This window comes from Cynocephalus volans, chromosome 13 (assembly GCF_027409185.1).
Source record: "Cynocephalus volans isolate mCynVol1 chromosome 13, mCynVol1.pri, whole genome shotgun sequence".
NCBI lineage: Eukaryota > Metazoa > Chordata > Mammalia > Dermoptera > Cynocephalidae > Cynocephalus > Cynocephalus volans.
Window position 1 is genome coordinate 81,387,187 of NC_084472.1, and position 21,834 is coordinate 81,409,020.

Genomic DNA, 21,834 nt, shown 5'->3' on the forward strand with positions numbered 1-21,834 from the left:
AGACAAGAATTCTGACAATGGAATTGAATAAAAATTAAGTAAAGGACCAACAGATGGTGCAGGTCAGGTTTCACCTTAAGTGGGAATTTACAGATTAGCAAGAAAACGCACCTAGAATGATTCATGTGGTAAAGGCTTAAAGTTGCAGACATCCGTAAGTATTCGTGTTTTACTTTAAAATGGGCTTTGATTAATAATAATGCATAAATGTTGTTTCATTAATTGTAACAAATATACCATACTGATGTAAAAAGTTAATAATAGGGGAAACTGTGTATGTGTATAGGATTTCTCTATATTATCTTCTCAATTTTTCAGTAAATCTAAAATCATTCTAAAAATTAATATCTAAATGTTTAAAAATATAATTGATTAGTTCAACAAAAATAAAATCAGTGTATTCAATTTATACATAGGCAAAAGGTAAAATGTATATGTAAACAGATGTTTACATATAGAATATTTATAAACATGTATATACATGAGTTAGTATACAAACATACTAGTATATTTCTTTTCTCTTTCAGTTGAGATGGCCTGGAAACAATGACTCTCCAGCAACCATGAGCAAAACTGGTACTCAGCTTTTGGTGTTTAATACCATTCACCAATAAAAGGAACCAGGGATCATTGGACAAATGGCCATCATAGGACTGGGGCAGGAAGTATACAAGATGAACCTGTATCACCTTACAGTGCCAGAAAATAAGGAATTGCTCAAATAACAAAAATACATTCATAAACACATTAGTGATATATGTGGTTTCCTAAAACAGAAAACCACCAGGTAAAAACTATGGAAAAGAACTAAGTAAAAACTAAAGAAATAAGAATAAAATATGAGCTTTGATTAATAATAATGCAAAAATGTTGTTTCATTAAATGTAACAAATATACCATACTGATTTAAGAAGTTAATAATAGGGGAAACCATGTGTGTGTATGAGAATTCTCTGTACTATCTTCTCAATTTTTCTGTAAATCTAAAATCATTCTAAAAGTTAATATCCAAATGTTTAAAAATATAATTGATTAGTTCAACAAAAATAAGAGGAGTATATGCAATTTATACATAGGCAAAAGGTAAAATGTATAAGAACAATATGTTTGGTACAATACAATTCAGAATAAACACTGAGAAAAGAGAAATGAAACATACCAGAAGGTAGATAGTAATAAGTTAAAATATGTATTATAAACACTAAAACAACCACTAAAATAGCAATGTCAAGAGTAAGAGTTAATAAGCATGGAAAATATATAAACTGGAATTATAAAAAATACTCAGCCTAATAAAAGGAAGATAAACAATGTATGTGGTTAGAATCGCTGATTTATTAATTAATATATTACTTGCTGGTTCTGAGCAAGCCATTTAAGTATTGTTAAGAATAGCTGAAGCATGAAGCTTCTGCCAGGTTGCACACAGATGTTTTAGGTTCCCATGTTATAATTGGTAACCAATGATTGTAATTCTTGAGTTCTGTAAGAAAAGGATGACTGTACTTGAAACTTTCCCCCTCCCATTTGAAACTTCCTTTAGAAACTCCTTTATAAAATGCCTTTGCTTGTAGTAGACTTCAGAGCACTTTACAATTCTGTTGGCTTGTCTTTCCCAGGCTGATCAATAAACCTTTATAAAATTATTTCTGCTTCAACAGCCTTGATTTCAGTACACAGAATAAAAAGAAACCCTTAATCTGATAAAAGTCTTCACAAAAAAAGCTACATCTAACCTCATACTTGGTAATGAATGATTGAATGCTTTCTACCTAAGATCAGGAACAAAGCAAGGCTGTTTGCTCTTACCACATTAATTCAAGTACACACGAGTGGATCTAGTCAGTGCAAGAAGGAAAAAAGAAATCTGTCTTTTTACAGATGACTGTTAGAAATTAAAATTTTAAAAATACCATTTCCAATGGCATCAAAAAACATAAGATACTCAGGGATAAATCTGACAAAAATGGTTAAGAACCCAAAACTGAGAACTACAAAATATTTCTGAAAGAAACTAAAGAAGACATATCATTGGAGAGATATACCATGTTAATGGATTAGCAAAAGATCTGAACAAACTTTCCACCAAAAAAAATAGATGATAAATAAGCCTACAAATAATGTTCAACATCATTAATTACTAGGTAAATGCATATTAAAACCACAATGTGATATCACTATGCACCTATTAGAATAGCCAAAATTAAGAAAATTGACCATACCAAGTGTTAATGAGGATATAGAGGAAGGGAAGTGAAGCTTTCACATACAATTAGTGGGAATGCAAAATGGTTTAAAAAAAAGTTTTTGGAAATTTCTTAAAAAGTTCAATATGACCTAGCCATTACACACCTACATATTTTCCCAAGAGAAATAAAAGTATATGTCCATACTATGTCTTTCGCAAGAATATTTCTGGCAGCCTTATTTGTAAAAGTCAAAGACATGTTCACAAACAAGCCAATGAATAAACAAATTTGGTGTATGCATAAATGGAATGTTTTTGACCATAAGATGAAAGAAATTCTTGATACACACTACAATATGGACAAATCTCAAAATAATAATGCTTATTGATGAGTCAAAGAATTGAAAAAGGGTACATATTGTATGGTTTAATTTACCGGAAATTCTAGAAAAGGCAACATAATCTATGGTGACAGAAGGAAAATAAATGATTGCCTCAGGATGGAAGGAGAGGATAGGATGGGGCAGTAACAGGGATTCCCAAGAGGCACAAAAAATTTGGAGGAGGGGATGAATATATTCAATATCTTGATTGTGATTAGGGTTTCGTGAATGTATAAATATGTTGAAACTTATCAACTTGTGCATATTTAATACTTGCAGCTTTTGTATGTCAGTTATAATTCAATAAAGCTGTTAAAAATCTGATTAATTATAAAGAAAGTAACTAAAAGAAAATCCAAAGATAAGGAGCATAAAACCAAGTACATATTATTCACTTTTAAGTAAGTATCAATTGCTCCATGAAATTTCCTTCCACGAGAAAACATATATCCGTACCATTCAGTGAACCCCAGGTGTGCTGTGTAGCACACAGTAAAAGAAGGTGGATGTCCTGCAGAGGGAAGGTTCAAATGACCCCAGAGAGGTAGAATTTAGATGAGATTCTCTTCCTGCTCCCCACTCACTTGATTCACATTTCCTTGTTGGATTCATGATACCAAAACAGAGGTGACAAGAATACAGATGGAATGCTCTGGGATTTTCTTCAAAAATATCCTATATCAAGAAACATCCAACAGCTAGGAGCTTGATACCCAGAAAACCAGCCAAGCTGTGATTAGATGAATTTAAAATAAGTATGAGTAATATGTTATAGGCTCTAATGTAGAAAGTAGACAACACAAGATAGGTGAAAATACCAAATATTTGGAAATTAAGCTATATACTTCTAAATAACATATGGGTCAAAGACATATCAAGAGATATTTTAAACTATTTTGACTTAATGTAAAGGAAAATACAATTTATTATAACTTGTAGGATGCAGAGAAAGCAGTGCTTATAGGGAAATTTATAACATTAAATTCATATATTATAAAAGAAGAAAGATATAAAATGAATAACCTAAGCTACTGTTTTTAAGACACTGCAGAAAGAAAAGCAAATGAAGCCTAAAGCAAGCAGAAGAGAGGAGGTAACAATCATAGTAGAAATCAGTGAAATCGAAAAGAGGAAAACAATAGAGAGAATCAATGAAACCAAAAGCAAGTTCCTTGAAAAAAATCTAAAGCTTTAGCCAGTCTAACCAAGAGTAAAAGAGAGAAAAAACACAAATTAGCGATACCAGAAACGGAAAAGGGGTCACCACTACCGATCCCATGGCTGTTAAAAGGATAATGAAGGGATTCTATGAACAACTCTATGACCACAAATTTGATATTAGATAAAATGAACCATAAAATGAATCATAAAAGACACAAATTACCCAAATTCACACATTTTGAATTCAGGGGTGATATAGACAATCCAAATAGCACTATATTTATTACAGAAATTGAACCCATTAAAAACCTTTCGAAGGGCCGAGCCCGTGGCGCACTCGGGAGAGTGCGGCGCTGGGAACACGGCGACGCTCCTGCAGCGGGTTCGGATCCTATATAGGAATGGCCGGTGCACTCACTGGCTGAGTACCGGTCACGAAAAAGACAAAAAAAAAAAAAAAAAAAAAAAACCTTTCGAAAGAGAAGGGAGAAGAGATGCAAGTATAGCTCATAATGGTATCATTTAGAAGCCAGAAGTGAAAACAGAATATTTGGTCATGCATTCTTTCATAAATTAATTAACTGTGTATATGTGTAAGTAACTTCATCAAAATTGGAAAATAAAATTAGTAATAATAATAAGACTAGCTTTAGGTCGGTGACATCTATAAATGTGGTCTCATTGCTGTAATTGATCATAGGCAAACTTGGGCTCACACTCTTCCAATGGTTTTCTAGGGCTGCAATTTCCAGGCTGGTTGCAAAATACCAGTGAGAATGCTGTATCCTATTTAGTTATTCCACAACCTAATCAAAAAGAGTCCTGATATATTGTCCAAATTTTCAGTTTCCTGATTTCCATTTCTTAGTCCTATCTCAATATCTTCTACTAAATAATTTATCTTGTTCCATGGAGATTATATGCTTTAAATATTAATGGGATATTAAACAGGAAATAGAATGTTTTTGCTATATATACCTTTCCTAAATTATCCACATTTTTCAGATTTTGAAAAGTGAATCTGTTTCCTGTCTATAATTAATTTAAATACAGCCTAATCTGGGTATCTATTATCCAAGAAATCATACGATTGCAAATGACCCTAAAACTGCAAATACAAGTACATACTTTTCCATTCATTAATAAGATACGTGTGAAGCTCTATGAAACAAAACAGTATCCTAGGGCTACCTTACTCTCATAGTAGCCCATGTTGACTCTATAGCAAGACTGTGATTTAATGGGAACCAGTTCGGGAGGTGGGGGAGAAGAAATAGTCTGTTTTCTAATATCACGAGTCCTATGACCATGACATCCTTAGTATCATAAACTTTTAAAATTAGAAAAAAAGAAAAAATTCCTAAAGAATCTTGATCATCACATAAACTTTTCATGTCTTGATAGTCCATGACATTTCCAAATCTGACTCAGAATGTGTCTTCTAACTTTCAAAATAAGCATATTTAATAGAGTTTTTAAAAATCAGCATGAAAAACCTGATCTCATACTAGCTTTGGTAGAGAAAATTCCTTAAAGCAGAGGCTATACAAGCCATGCCAGAGTTAAGGCACTGCCAACCTGTGATTTCTCTACCCATTCTCATAGTCATTCCTTCTACAGGTGGCTGGAATATCAAAAACTCAGTCCCTAAAAAAGAAAAGTTGTTATTTTAAAAAATTCAAGTGGGCAATATTTTTATAGTTCAAAACTGGAACACTGAGTAACAGAGAAAAAGGATAGTTACCATTCAATTATTAAGCATGTAGAGTAGAACATAAAAACATCTTTTGTAATCTCCATTCATAACCCCAAATACTTAGGGAAAATCCAATTTATTCTGGTCTTTGCTATTAATGTAGATTGATCATTTTCTTAACAGCCATTTCAATGTCAAGCAAACAGAATATTCTGTTTAATAGCAAACAGTAAAGATCACTTACCACTTCAACACTTAATGCTCCTATACAGTGCCACCAGGGGTGAAGCCAGGAAAATCTCCTTTCCTTAATGGTCACCTACTTTGCTTGAGCAGATGGTTATTTGTTGGCTCTGAATATTTCAATTCATTTAAGAGGAAGGTTAAGTGAACCTCAAGGTTACTCTTTATGTGTGAAACATACAGTGAATTCTAGAAAATTATTATTTCATTCACGTGAAAAGATCCATAACAAAAAACACTAGTCCAGAAAATTACACCAACTTTCTTCATTAATCTATACAATCTTAAATGGATTTAGATCCCTATAAATACAGATAAAATAAATCTAAAAACATGCATATATAAAACAGGAATATAATGGTATAGTCTCGCAAGGTTACATTTTCCTTAGATGTAAGAATATTTCAAGTTTACCTTTTATGAAGAAACTAAAGCCAAAAATATTAAACCTTGTATAAAGATAGCGAAAAATATTTAAAAATATATAAATGATAAATGTACCTATTTAGATAAAAGATACAAATACAAATATCAATATAAATTATATGGACATGTATCTCTATGTCTCCAGCCCTCTAATTCTCATTCAAATGACTCAGAGAAAAAAGCTCAATAATTTTAATTCAAACTAATTAAACATCAATAACTATATGAACATTTATACGTAAATCAGATTGCTACAGGTGAGCTTAAAGACACTTCATTTTTTTCTATCCCTAAATCGATTTGAGTTTGTTCTAAAAATTTATAATGCATGTTATCATGCATAAAATAAGAATGGAATGAATGACTGAGCAGTAAATAATATGAAAGCGAAATAATGCATTTTTCTTTCAAAAAAAGAAAGCAATATTTATTAATACAAATAATCATGTTTATTCTTCCAGATGTAGTTTATAATAATGTTCTGTTCATCTAAAATTACAATTTGTCATTGAAATAGTGTGTACATTAATTCAAGACAGAATTCAGTTTTATATTTTTAAGTTTTCCTACTCAAAGCATAGTTTTGTATCTACACAGAAGTCTCATTTATGACCTCAACAGATTTATCTTTTGGCAGAGGTTTTAAATTCTTTTAAAAAATTTTAAGTATCTCATATAGAAAACACACAAATTGCAAGAGTCACTCCCAGTGACTCTTCACACATTGCGTATACTCATGTAAATATTGCTCAGAAGATTACCACAGTTCCAGAAGCTTCCCTTCAGACCCCGTGGTTGCAGTCACTACCTTCCATGAAGGGTGGTCACCTCTGAGTCCTAACAAAATAGGCTCGTGTTGCCTGTCTTTGAACTTTATAGAATGAATCATACTCTGTGCACTCTTTTAAACACGTTTTGCTCAACATTATGTTTGTGAGATCCATCCCTGTAGCTGTAGGTCATTTATTTTCACTGCGGTGTAGCATCCCCATTGTGTTACTATAGACTATTTATTAATCCAATCTACTGTTGCAAACATCTGTGTATTTTCTGGTGTTTGACTATCAAAAATAGTGCTGTTTGAACCTTCTTGTACAAGTCCTTTAGTAAACAATGTACACATTTCTTTGGAGCACATGGCAATGTTCAACTTTAGTAACCAATTTAAATCCTCACCAGTATTATAAGTGGGTACTTCAGAAAGCTCCTTGAAAAATAAAATTAAAAGATAATATATTCATTCCATGAATGTCTGCAAATAAATGAAGTTTTCCTTTTTCTTTAGAAAATAGTAATTTTTTAAAATTTATTTTCCTTAGAGTTGTCCACCACCAGCCTCCAGTAATTCAGCAATTACAGTTCAAGTTTTCCTATCCCGGAACTGGTTCCTGAGGTCTCATGAGTCTTTGCTCATGAGTCTTTGCTCTGCTAAGCCTGACTCCCTGCATTTACCTGTCTCGCCAGTGTTGGGTGCAGCACTTTGCCCCATGTCCACCCTTCTCTTTCAGATCCAAGAAGAGTTGTTGATTTTTCAGTCTGGTTAGCTTTTTACTTATTGTTGGGATGTGACTTCCAAGCTCCTTGCATGTGAAAGTTGAAACTGGCCCTTTACTGTTGTTTTAATGTCTATAGAATCTGTAGTGGTACCCAAACTCATAAATGCCAATGACTTACTGTACTTTCATCTTATCTCTTTTTCTATGCACTTTTGCACAATTGTAATCATAGTTTATAAAAATTAAATGAAATAAAACATATTACTTTTTTCCCTAATAATATATTTGGCCTACTAGCTAACTGCAAATGACTTCAAAGTTCTCCTCTTTGTAAAAATGTGTGAGTCTCTGTGTAGTTTGAACAGAAAAGAAAAGGTTGAAAAAAAGGTTGAACATATACCCAGAGAAATTCCTTTTATTGCCTACAGATATATCATATTTATTTATTTTTTAAAACACTAACATAGTGCTTTCTATGTGCCAAGTATTTTCCTAAACATTTCAGAATTCTGGCTCATTTAGTTCTCCTAACCAAATCTATGATGTAAGTGCAATTATTATTCCCATTGTACAATTGAGGAAACAGCACAGAGACATTAAAAAGTTTAGACAAGGTCACACAGCAAATAATTTGCAGCACTGGGATTTGAACTCAGGCTATCTGGTTCCAGAGTCTGTGCTCTGAATTACTCATCTATATGAGAAGCATGTCATCATTTTTTTTTCCTTTCCTCATAAATTGATTAACAAACTAAAATGCAATACTAGTATAGTTAGTGTGATGAGTTCTACTATACTATTCTAAAGAACATAAAACTTTCACGTGTTTTATTTGTCCTTAAACATTTATTAGTGTTTTCTTGAGCCAAATTATAGCATCTAAAATTCACTTTTAAATATCTGGGTTTTTTTCCTTGAACCAAGTCAACATTTTCCCAGTGAACTAATTCACTTCCTCATATATCAAACAGCAAATGTGTTATAAAAAGAGTCCTTGTGAAAACAAGCTACCCTAGTCCTTTTAATTCAGCTTCTCAGACTACCTTGCTGACACTGAACATTAACTATCAGGTTGTCTTTTGTCTCTTTTTTCAGTCTTTCAATCAAATTTTATCAAGCATCTACTATGAGACAGGCACCATGCTATGTACTGAGAATACAAAGATAAAAATAATATATATATATAAAATTTTTATTTTTGCAATTAAAAATGATCTTGTTCTACTTTACATTCCTGATCTCATAAATTCTCCCTATGAACTGCTACCTAGAACCCCGAAAAATTTCCTTTTCTAAATCTATAGTAATTCCATTTTTACAACGTGATTTCTCTTATCTAGTTCTCCTAGCTCTCATACTTTTTCGCCATAATGAAAACTTGCTCTTCTGGCAGATCCTCTCTCCTTTCTTCTGCCTATAGTGATTAAGATCTCTACCATCAATGGTTCTCCTATGAGTAGAAAGCTAAGCTATGAACCTGTTTCTACTAAAAACTTGCTTTGATCCTGGATAAGAACTTTGTTCTTGAAACCTCAGATTCCTCTCCAAAAAATGTAGATAAAAAGAATGCTTATACTAAAGAGATGTTGTGAGGTTGAAGTAAATGCACCCAAAACACAAAACATTTGTGGCAAACAATTGAGAAATGTTCAATAAATGTGAGTTGCTATTATTATCTGAATTATGTTAATATAATGTTTTTAGGGCTTCTTTAAAACCATCCATCTTCTTTGTTCCATACCTCCTGCTTTAACCAAAATGTTGGAATTCTTATCTACAAAAGAAGAACTCAGTCCTACTAACAAAAGTAGCTGCCTGTCCTCTGTGCCTTGTGAATACTTCTCAGTCTCTCTTTTATCCTCCTCATCATACCTTTATCTCTCTTCTCATTTCCTTTTTTATCAAGTAATGGCATCATCCCCTACACCCACCCACTGAACCATCATTTTTGGCTTATTCTGACCTCTTCCATCCCAGGATTATCTGTCCTAACATTTTTTCTCTTTTGGAAAATTTCATGTTCAGGGATTTATAAAATATATAGCATTATGTCTCTTTAACCATAGACTAATACATTTCTAGTAACCATTTTGTATGGATACCTGTGATCTGTTCACAATTTTTATTGCAGAAACAAATAAATTTTGTATTCCTTTTTTGTCCTTCCAGAATGCCCAAGGAGATCATAGATTATTTAATTACTACAGCTCAACTAACACATTTTTTTTTTTGTCTCTGACATATGCCTTTCAGAGAAATGTCAGACTCATTACAGAGTGAATTTACAATTATGGTTTATAAATTACAATTACGCTATGCTTCTTTTTTCCTGTTCTCTTAACCTCAGAGATTCCACGTATTCATTATTTTCCCTCTACTGGCCTTTCCTTTTTTCCCTTATTAAGTAGGCAAGCTAGCATGTTAAATCAATGCTAAAAGTAAATTATTTTCTTATATTCTCTTTTCTCATTTTTGTGCAGTCTACAGATGTGCACACTCACCAGGCGTGTGACTCGTGGCCTGCAGTTCTACACAACTCTGAAATATTTCTTGGCCCTTCCCTGCATCATGCTGGAGCCTGTCCACTCTGGTGTTCGTCTCCTCCATCACTACTCTATGCAGACTTTGAAAATGCTTCTTTGATTTATTTCTTTCTCTCTAAGGCATCAGCCACCTCGACTTTTGCCCAGGAAGCATTAAAATATTACTAAAAAGTAGTACAATGAATTGCCATGCAAATTAAAGTATGTAAAACTGGGGCAAAGAGAGATTAGAATTCTCTCTACTCAGCTTTCTTAGAGAATTACAGGAAGCATTATAAATTTCTTCTATCATAGTGAATATAATATTAATTAGCACGCTTGTCTTTAAAGTTTTGTTATTATTTGGAGTACTTAGAGTAAATGTTCTTTGATGCTATTTTAGGAAAGCAAGGGTTAACGTGTAAACAATGCCAAAATTTATGTGACAAGTAAAAGGTGCAAAAAGTTAATATATTTGAAGCAATAAATTAACATGTAGACAGATGGTATAACCTTCCTGTGAAAATAAGATTTGAAAATTTACACTTCTGTGAAACCAAAATGTGATCATCAGAGTTCTCTCTAACAAGTCTTATCACAATTGATTAAATTATATCCCACTGGGTTTAGGAATGATGCTAATTAGCCTTCATAAAGGCCTAAAAAGAAAGGAAATTGCTTACTGATCAAATATATACCCATTGATTTTATTTGAGGTATTTTGGGAAAGAAGAAGGATAACATATTAAAGGATATTTTCAAGTTTTTGTTGTTCTGGGTCTATGTGTGTGTGTTTTAGCTATGTTCAATTGAATAGATAGGTAGACAGACAGATATGTCAATTTTTCAGACAATTAACGAAGGGAAATGTGTGTACCTTCCTCAGCTTAATGAGTTAACATCAGCAGGCTTTTTTTTTTTTCTTTTTTAAATCATGTGCCTAATACTCATATTTAAATATCACATTAAGGTATTCCTTTGTTAAATTAAATACTTTGTTATTTCTAATTTTATGTTTACCAAAAATTTATCAGCATGTCTGAAAGACCACTGCCTAGTGAAGAAAACAGAAAATGATTACCATAAATATTTTGTATAAAATAGCATTTAAATTACAATCACAGAACACAATCACATTTTCTGCTATAGTAGGTGGACGTTCACATTTTAAAATACATGGAATCACTGAATTATTTGCTATTCCGTTATGTTATGATATTACTTACAAAATAAATAAATATATTCTGATAAAAAAAATGACCAAATCATGAATCAATTAATTGTAATAAATCAAAAATTTAAAGGATCAGCTCTGTCTTTTCTCATAGATGACTAATAATTGTCAATGAATTAATTTCATTTTTTTCCAAAAAAAGGCATTCAATTTTTGTTAAAAGTTTTATGTTCTCCATGTCTCCAAGATACATAGTTTTTAAATGAATCCTTAATATTTGAAAGAGATAATAAAGTGTGACATTTTCTTTTGGTCTTCTCTCTGTCATAGACTCTCAATATGGAAACAAATCCAAATATCTATAATACAAGAACCTCAGTAAACAATTTTGGTTACATCAATAAACCTTAGTGTGTCATAAAATTGTACTTAGTTAACTAACATTTGTTTCTATTGTAGTCCATCTTCCTACAGACCCTTATTAAGATGTCTATTTTATGCTGTATGTTAATTTAACAATTATTTATTGAGCACCTGTAATGTTGTAAATAAAGTAATGAAAGAGTCCCATAAATTCCAGAAAATCAGTCTGTAGAAAACTACAGCAAAGTCTATGAATTGCCAGTCTAAAAAGTAAAGAATGATACCCTTCGTAAAAGAGGTGTAATGAAGCACCAGGAAAAACTGGAGCATCGTGTTCCTCATAGAAGGGGGGATCTGAGCAGTGCATCTGCATGTTGCAACAGATCAGCAAAGACTGTGGAATAAAAAAACAGAAGAGATGGCATAGCTAAGGAGGTATCAATGATGAACACCCACATGAAATTTGTCAGGAAAACAAAATGTTCCGGGAGAAAGACAGAAAATAAGAGGTCAGAAAGATCTTTAAAATAGAATGCAATGCTGCCAAGCCAAAGGAGGAAAGAGTTTTCAAGAAAAGAAGTGTGGTCAAAGATAATGGGTATGGCCTACACTTCTGAAACTTTCACAGAGAAATTGGAGAGGTTTTCCGGTACTTTAAGGCAAGAAAAAGGTTAAGGCAAGCTTAATAATTTGGAAATGAGAAGGTAAATATCATAAAAATCAAGAATAAAGAGATGGTAATACTAATACTGAAGATTAAAAAGAAGTCATATGTGATATAGAAACTTCTAGAAAAGCTAGATGGGATTGAGAACAAGGGATTCTTGTTTTGAAATAGATGGAAAATGGGAGAGAAGGCAAGTGTATACAGCTCATTTCAATTGGCATTAACCTTTTCAATTTATCCAGAGTATGACCATCTGCCAAGAATTACAAGGAAAGTATGAAAGATTACTGAACAGAATTACCTACGACCCAACATGTGTGTGTGTGCACCATAATATGATATCTATACACCTGCCCTCAGTAACAAAAGCTGAAGCGGACGGGTCTTGTTTCTAACCACTCCATACAGCCAAGAGGCTGGAAAGTGTCTTAAGCTTAGCCAGCAGACTTACTCCTGAGACTTTGAACCTAGATGCAAGGATAGAGAAAGAGTGGGGGTAGACGCTCCCCAGCAGCTGTGCCCCGACACGTTCCCACCAAATAACCATTCCCAGAGCTCCCACTTCCTGGCTTCTACACCTGCCTTGGCCTTGTGCTCTTCAAGGCTGTTTCTCCAACCTTCCTGCATGAGCTTTTGATATGAAGCCAGTAAATTTCCCTTCACCTAAGTTATACATAAGTAGTTTTTCTTTCAATCCTCCCTTACAGTTCCCCTCCCCCCAACTAATGTAACAGACACAAAGTTTGAAGACTGAAGGAGAAGAGAAAGCATTGTAATAGTGATCATGGGACAATTCACAGAGTCAACTACAAAGAATCACCAGTAGCACTGAGAATGCAGCTAAAATTAAATGACTTAAATTGATAGTTCTATAATGGCCAAGTGTAATGCCCTACATCATGACTATTTTCCATACTTTACATTTTCTGTAACAAATTATCTGATATTTTCCAAAAGTTAGATAGTCAAGATGCTGGTAAAGACAGTGTGCATCACATCCCTAAAGACACCATTGCATATGCCAACTAAAGATGCAGAGACATCCAGACATAGCAAAATTATTTATAACATGGAATTTTTCCAGACTCAGCAACCTGTAGAAAAACAGAAGATCTTTCCAGATTATTCCAAGATCCTTTAAACCATTTTTAGAACAGATGCCTTGAAAGCAAAAGTGTTACTTCAGTTTTCAAAGACAGACTGTATAGAGGATCACCTACCTTTGAGAGCTGTGACTTCCCATTGGTAGACCAGCCCTTGGTGTAAATTTTGCTTAGGAATGATAAAACAAGCAGTAAGAAATCTAGAAGCAGTGCAAGAAAGGTAATAAGAGATCTAAAAGCAAGTGCTGGTTTTATTTCTAATCACCTGCTTGACTGGATAAGTCAGATAACCTTTTTTTTTTTTTTTTTTTTTTTTTTTGCCTTTTACCTTATTCATCTATAAATTGAAAAGATTAGAGAAAATTTTTATCCGGCTCAAATCTTCTAGAATCTGCACTGTGATTTCTCTATGTAGTTTGATTCCCATATGGTACTTAGATCTAAAAATAGTATTAATGTGGGAAGAACCTAGGGGGAGTGTGGTAACAGTCCCATGAGTTTCAGATGAGCAGTTCCATGAAGTAGCTCCTATTAGCTTGCAAGAATATTGACTTCCCTACCAGACTGAGCTATAGAAGTAATAACATGACTCATGCAATGGCCAAAGTCATAATTAAAATTCATTAAATAGACTAGATTTAAAGTAATAAGGAAGGTTTAAAACCTAAAATTAGACTTTGCATTTTACTAACATATACTGTACTTTTTGTCCTCAATTCTGGAGAGAAAATATGCCACTCTATCTATTTTCAGTTTTTACTTCTGTTTGTGGAGGAGATACACTTCTCTCTGGAAGCTGTCTTTTGAGTACCATGGTAACCACATCGTTCTAGTCAAGTCTGTCCTGTTGGATGCGCAATTGAAGACATTTGAAAATGCCACCTAAGACATCACACTAAACAGACCTGAAAGGGTATAGTTTAACATAAAAGTGGGAATTTTCTTAGCATTAGTCAAAATGAAATGCCAAGAATGAGGAAGATGAACAGGATTCAACCAATCCAGCAACTTTTGCCACTGCCCCAAACAATCCCAGAGTTTGTTTTTTTTTTTCTTCCCTCTGCCTATTCTCATCATTAATTTAGTCACAGTCTGGTGCTTTTTCCTAACCTGGTTCTCTGCACTGGTGTTGAAGCCCATGGTTAGAAAAGTCAGTGCCAGAAAGGGTACAATTCCAGTGAAGGGGTAATAAGAAGGGTAACAGAGACTGGTGACACTGTTCCAGTGTATTCTGCATAAGAATGTGCCTCAAGGTCCAAGTGGGCCTCTGATAGAAGCCAGCCCTCCGGTTTTGGAGGCTCTTGAAGCATTATTAGAAGGAATATGCCCTGGTGATTCCTGCAATTAGGGAAATGAATGTCAGTAGATGTTCAAGAGCAGGTCCAGCAGGAAGTAACATTTGCCCTGAGGCGAATGCAGCCAGTTGATTCCTTTGTGGAGAGTAAAAGCATAGGCCACTGCAACTGCCTCCTGGGACAAAGTTTCGAAGTTTTGTTCCTGCTTCAGCAGCAGGAGAGGAAGGGGACAGTAAATCAGAGTCATTTTAATGTGATAATCATAATAAAAGTAATTCTAGAAGTACTAGGACAACGATCCAGCCTCAGTGTTCTACACTCTAACAAAAAAGACAGTTGAGCACCTTTATAGCGCAACATCAAAATAGTGGGGAAAATGGCTTTCTTCCCCTTTGCTAAACATTATTATGTGTAAAACATAGATTTTTTTTGAAAAATATTTTTGGCATATTATTTGATTAAAAAAGAATGCTATGCTATTATTGTATGTTTGAGAAAATAATGATAATGATAATAATAATAATAATAAAATTATTTTGAAAAAGCATTTTCTAAACACTCATTACATTAAGCAACAATCAACATATAATTTGCAGTCAAAAGGGAAAAAAAAACACAAGGTAGAAAGTGATTAGAATATTAACATCTAATTTTTTAGATTAATAGTTTGTTATATATTTATTTATCCATAATTATCATGTCACTAAATTAAAATTAGTAACCCTATGCCTTGTTTCATCCATTTCTAACTAATACAAAGCAAGGGAGACATATATGTTTTCCATTGTGCCTGAGGTAATGTGCCTCTTTAGTAATACCTATTATTATTTTCAGTCAAACAAATTTTCTATGATATCTTCAATGAGCTCTGCTATGTACTTATCAAAATATTTACAGGTAGCTGACATAGCTAGTAATTTAATGCACAAGTGAGCAAAAAATTATTTTATGCTCTTGGATGATTAATAAAACTGCCAGTAAAAAAATGATAAGGATTCAATAATATCATGAATTATAATGCTTTATTTCATATTAAATAAAAATCTCCTTTTTCACACTATTTACTACAGATTTTTGACAAACACTTAAAATTGTTCTTTTATCAAAGCTAAGAAGATTGCCATAGAGACCCAGACTATCGTTTTTAGAAACATTGGAATTTTTTATTTTCTTTTTATCTAACACATCCTCTCTTTAAAATCAGATGTTTTCCATTACTTTAAATTTTCCTCTTTCATACATTTAAAAAATATTCATATACATATTATGAGCTAGAGACTATGCCAGACATGTAAGAAAATGTAAGAAAAAAGTCCAAAAAGAATTTACAGGCTGGTAAGAAAATAAATTTTCAAAACGAAAATATTATGATAAAAGTTAATAAGAAATGTGTGTAGAAAACACAGTGGTAATGCAGATGAGGCAGTAATTCATCTTCTACTAGGAGAAACCAAGGAATTTATCAAACAGAAAAAATAAGCACAGGGTCTTGCAAAAATTCATAGTAATTCACCAAGCAATCAAGGTGATAAAAGCATTCTAAGTAGCAGGAACAACTTATGTAAAATGTTAAAACTCAGGAAATTGCATGACATGATCAAAGATATTTTTAAAAAACTCATTTTTTTAAAGCACACTAAAGTGCAATGGGAAGAAAAGTAGGTCACATGGCCAGAACAAGAGACAGATGTCTAACTAGGGAGTTTGTACCATCCTAAGGAATTTACATTGATTCTTGAAGCCAATGGAAAACTACTGGATTAAAACATGTGTGATTAATCCAATTTACTTTGTAATACATTGCCTTGGGATTTTTTTTGTTCTGAAAATATGCATATCTAAGCTGCTGCACTACATTATCAATGTACAATAGAAATATAATGTGAGCCACATACATAATTATAAATTTTCTAGTAGCCACATTAAAAAAAGCAGAGGAAATTAATTTTAATAGTATATTTTATTTAACCAAATATCCAAAACCAAATATTTTCATTGCAGCATCCAATCAATATAAAAAATTATTAAGGAGGTATTTTACATTACTTTTTAAACCAAGTCTTCAAAATCCAGCATTTATTTTATACTTACAGCACATCTCATTTTGGGTGCTAAGTTTTCATCAGAAATACTTGCTCTGTATTTACACTTCATAGAATTTACAATAGGAAAAGTAGATTCATGTTCCCGAGTTATTAAAAACATACCCCCAAATTTCCTAATAACTGAACTGAGTATCAAAAAATCATCTTCCTTTAATACCTACAACTATATTGATAACACCAGTTCATCTTTTTTTTTTTGAACAATAAATTTGGCTTTTAAGGAAAAGCATATCAATTTCAATAATATGTTTCAAAAGTACATCTATCCAAGATAAGTAAATTAACTAACTTTTGTGTCAACTCAACAGTAAAATCAAACTCCTTGGGGTATTACATGAACTGAAAAGCAATTCTAAATTTATCAACAGCAAAAAGTTCTTGCTCAAATTCTTCTTGTAGGTTTTACAGCCAATTTATTTAATACTGTTGATTACAATCAAAATTTTCTATACATTGATTTATATTAGAAAAATGTATAAAATCATTATTGATTTGTATTATGAAAAGTATCAATTTCAAAATAAATTCTCATAGCTACCTGGCTAGATCAAAAACAAGCTTTTACTTTCCTTGGAGATTCAAATATGGCTCATTCATATACAGTGAGATATAATTTTGATGACAAAACATAAATCACAATGCCATTTTTGTCCCTGATTATTGAATATTTGGCAAGCATTATTTATGTTTAAAGAAACTTAGAATATGCAAAACGGCAAATCTTTGTAAAATTCTTCCATGACTCAACCAACAAGCATCGGCAAAGAATACAAGATCATTAAATTCATTGTTTTCCACTTTCATCATTTTCACAGACCAGTAATGATTCATATCATTTACACGTATATTCAGGAACAGTTCTAATAATTATACCCATGGTTCTTTCATAGAGTCTGCTTTTAGAAACTGAGCACAGATATTGTCAAAATGTATCATGCAAATGGAACAAAGCAGTAAGGCAAAGGTCAAAGGTCAAACTCTTGTCTTGCAATTCCAATAAATGCAATCTTTGATCTAACATTCCAGAAGCACTATTGATTGTGACATAAATTGTTTTTTATATGTAGATGAAATTCTTCTTTGACATCTGTAAAAAATTTAAAAATATCTACCATTGAGTTCAAATTTCTTTGCAAGTTTGGAAGTTCTGTGAGACAAAATGCTAAAATGAAATACTAAAATGAGAATACTGAGCAACTGGAAATCTCATACACTGCTGTAAGGACTTTAAACTGAAAACTCTTTGGCATTAACTAGTGAATCTGAATATATGTAAACCCTGTGACTCAGCAATTCCACTCACCAAAAATATACTTTTTAGAATTTATTTATGTACGTTCATCAAAAATGCTGAAAATAGCACTCTTCATAGTATCCAAAACCTGGAAACAACACAGCAAAGAACACAGAACACAAGAAATAATAAAGATGAGAAAAATGATACAATTTTTGAAACAAAAAAATAGAAGAAAGAATATTTTATAGCTGAGTAGTTTGAAAACTTTAAAACTTTAATACATTTGACAAGCCACTGGCAAGTTTTATGAGGACAAAAGAGAAAAAGTAAAGACAATATTAGACATAATAAGATACAAATATGATAAAACTTTTGAAAAAAATGAGAAAACATTAAAAACAATTTCTTAAATATGTTTAAAATTTTTAATAAAATGCACATTTTAAGTGCTTCAAAAGGAAATAGGAAAACTAAATTGCATAATAACAATTAAATAATGAATCAGTAGTTAAAAATTTACCCACCGGTGAATAGCCAGGTCCAGAGAGTATTAAAAAATAGCCCCGCAAATACTTTAAGGAAAGATAACTACTATTTTAAACAAGTTGTTGCAGAATGGAAAGAGAACAAATTTTGTAATTCAATGTAATGAGGCTAGGTAAATCTTAATACTGAAGATAAAGACATTATGAAAAAATTAAGGTTGATATGATTTATAAACAGAAATTTTAAAAATCTAATTTAAAATGTAAAAATAATACATAATTACTATGAAGAATTCAAGGATGGTTCAACATCTGAACACAAGGATAGCTTAACATTAAAAAATCTTATTGTAATACACCACACTAACAGATTAGAAGGAAAAATGTATTGCATAAAACTATTTATGCAATAAAATAACTTGATAACATTCTTTGTACACGTATGGGGAAAAAAGCTTTAAACAAGCCAGAAATAGATGAAAATTGTCCTAACCTGTTAAAGTGTAACTAAAAAGAGTCTACAGAAAGTAGCATACTACAGAGTGAATCATAAGAAGCATTTCCTTTCAATTCAGGAATAAGCTAGAATGTCTGCTTCCATAAGTAAGAAAAGAACATAAGTGAAATATATGAGAAATAGTAAATAAAGAACTGTCATCACTCACTAAGATGTTTAATCTATTTTAGCAAATCCAAAAGAATACACATTGTATATTATCAAATATGAGACTTCTTCAAGGTTGCTGGATACAAGATCAATATATGAAAATGAAAATAATATGTAACAATTTTAAGAACAACAGTCTATACTATACTTTGAATTCAATTCAAAAAAATCCATAAGACTACAAGTTAGAACTTAAAAATCATTGAAGAACATAAATGGCCTAAAGATAATATACCATGTTCACGTATTAAAAAGTTCCAATATTTAAAGGTGGATATTTTCCCCATTATTGTATAAAACTAAATGCAATTCTTACTGAATTCCCAAAGGGAGTCTGAGGAACGTAACATGTTGAACATAAAGTAATAAAGAAACATAAAGAGCCGCAAATAGCTAAGTCAGCTTTGAAGAAGAAATAGAAGTGCAATAAAAACATTGTGATACTGCCATAGTGCTAGACAAATTGACAAATGTAAGAAAATATGGACCCTAGAAATAGATCCGTGTATATATGGAAACTAGACTCAGGACTGAGGTAACATTACAAATCAGAAGGAAAAGAAGTGCTGGACAGTTAACTAACCACACAGTTAAAAAAGAAAAATCAATTCTTATCTCAAACTACACACTTGATCAGGTGAATTAAGACCTGAGGTAAAAAATAAAACTTCAAAACTTTTAGATAAAAATAAAAGAGAATAACCTTATGTTATCAGAATATGACAGCATTTTTTTGAGGGGACAAATAAAACAAATAATAAAGGAAAAGATAGAAATTCGATCACATTAAAATTAAAAACTCTGGGTGAGAAAATACCATTAAAAAGAGAAAAGATAAGTCACAAATTGTACAAATATTTAGTGCCCAAAACATGTAAAAACATACTAGAAATCAATAACCAAAAACCCTACAGTTCAATGGAAAAATGACCAAATAATATAAACGAGCTATGTACAAAATTGAAAATACCAAATGGCCAAAAAACACATAAAAATATGTAGGTTCACTAATAATTAGAGAAAAATCACATTAAAGGGGCTGGCTGCTTAGCTCAGTTGGTCAGAGCACAGCCTTGTAACACCAAGGTCACGGGTTCGGATCTCCATTCCAGCCAGCCACCCCCCCAAAAACAAACAAAAAAACCCAATAAAAATCTATTATACAGCAAAAGATTGGCAAAATTTAAGTTTGATGACAAATGCTGTTGAAAGATATAGGGTGCAGAAACTCTCCAATAATGCAGGACAAAGTAAAACTTTATAGGATTAATTTTTGGAGACCAACCTGACAGTACCTAGTAAAGTTTAAATGTCTTTTCTTTGGGATCCAGTGATTTTGTTTTAGAATAAACACCCTAGAGAAATCTATATACTAGTATGTAAAAAGATATTTGTCATCATGTTTTTTGCAGCACTACCTATAATAGCAAAACAGCATAATTAGACTGTCCATCTATAGATCATTAAGTCTGGCTTATTTGTACAATAGAATACCGTACACACAGTTAAAAGAAGTGAACTGAAAGTATCAAGAACAAACATTTTAAAAAGCAAATTATTAAAGATGATGCATATAGTATGGTATCATTTATATAAATTTAAACATAAAAATATCAGAATGATATATATCGTAGATGTTACATATGCATATATATATATGCATGTAGATATGTAGATAAATGAAAAAAGATAGTAATGGTACTATCTACTAGGAACTGGCCTGGAACTCACCTTTATGAAATTTATAACATGGCTTTTATGTTATTTTATTGAACATAAATTACTTCACAGAACATCAACATCAACATTACACAAGGTCACTCTGTGACCATTATGGGTCAAGATAAAAAACAACAACAACAACTCTGAGTTCACATTAAACAAAAACAAACCAGGAATATTGTCCAAACCACAAGCTGAACAAACATCCTCTATTCTGGCTAATATGAGTGACTGTTCCTCCCTCACCTATAACAGCTTTAGCCTTGTCCTATTCTTACCCCCTTTTAGGTATAATTTATGAAGCTGTTCAATAATAGAATTACTCCTGCTTCCTAACAGTAAACAGTTCAGAGTGAAGCCCCACTTCCTTAAGTCCTTCCCCAAATCACCTCACACAAATCCAAATCTGTAATAAATCTTTTCTAGCACCTCTTCCAGAGATGCTCCCTACTTTCCTATGATGTTCATTCACCATCACTGAAATATAAGCAACTTATTCAAATATAAGAGTTCTCCTGGTGGTCTTTGTTTGGAGGGCATTGACAAATATAAGTAACACGAAAACACACATAGAAAACAATTACTCTAGTTTCAGGACAGCTATTATTCCTTGGGAAGTTGTAAGGGAGAAAGGAAGGGGGTGAGAACTTGAACTATATCTTAAAAATTAATTGCTCTTTTCTTTTTAAGTCATATCAAGTATTGAACCAAATTTATGCTGGAAATAGCAAGTCAGAGACTAGTCTGAAGCTTCAACTCATAATTTCGAAGCTCATTTAGATAATTACAGTACTAAATAAAGACTAAAATGAAAAGGCAAGGCTATGATTCATAATATTGCAAGCTGTGATGCTGCAGTATTGCCAAGAACAGAGCTCAACACAGAGTACTGAAAACTTCA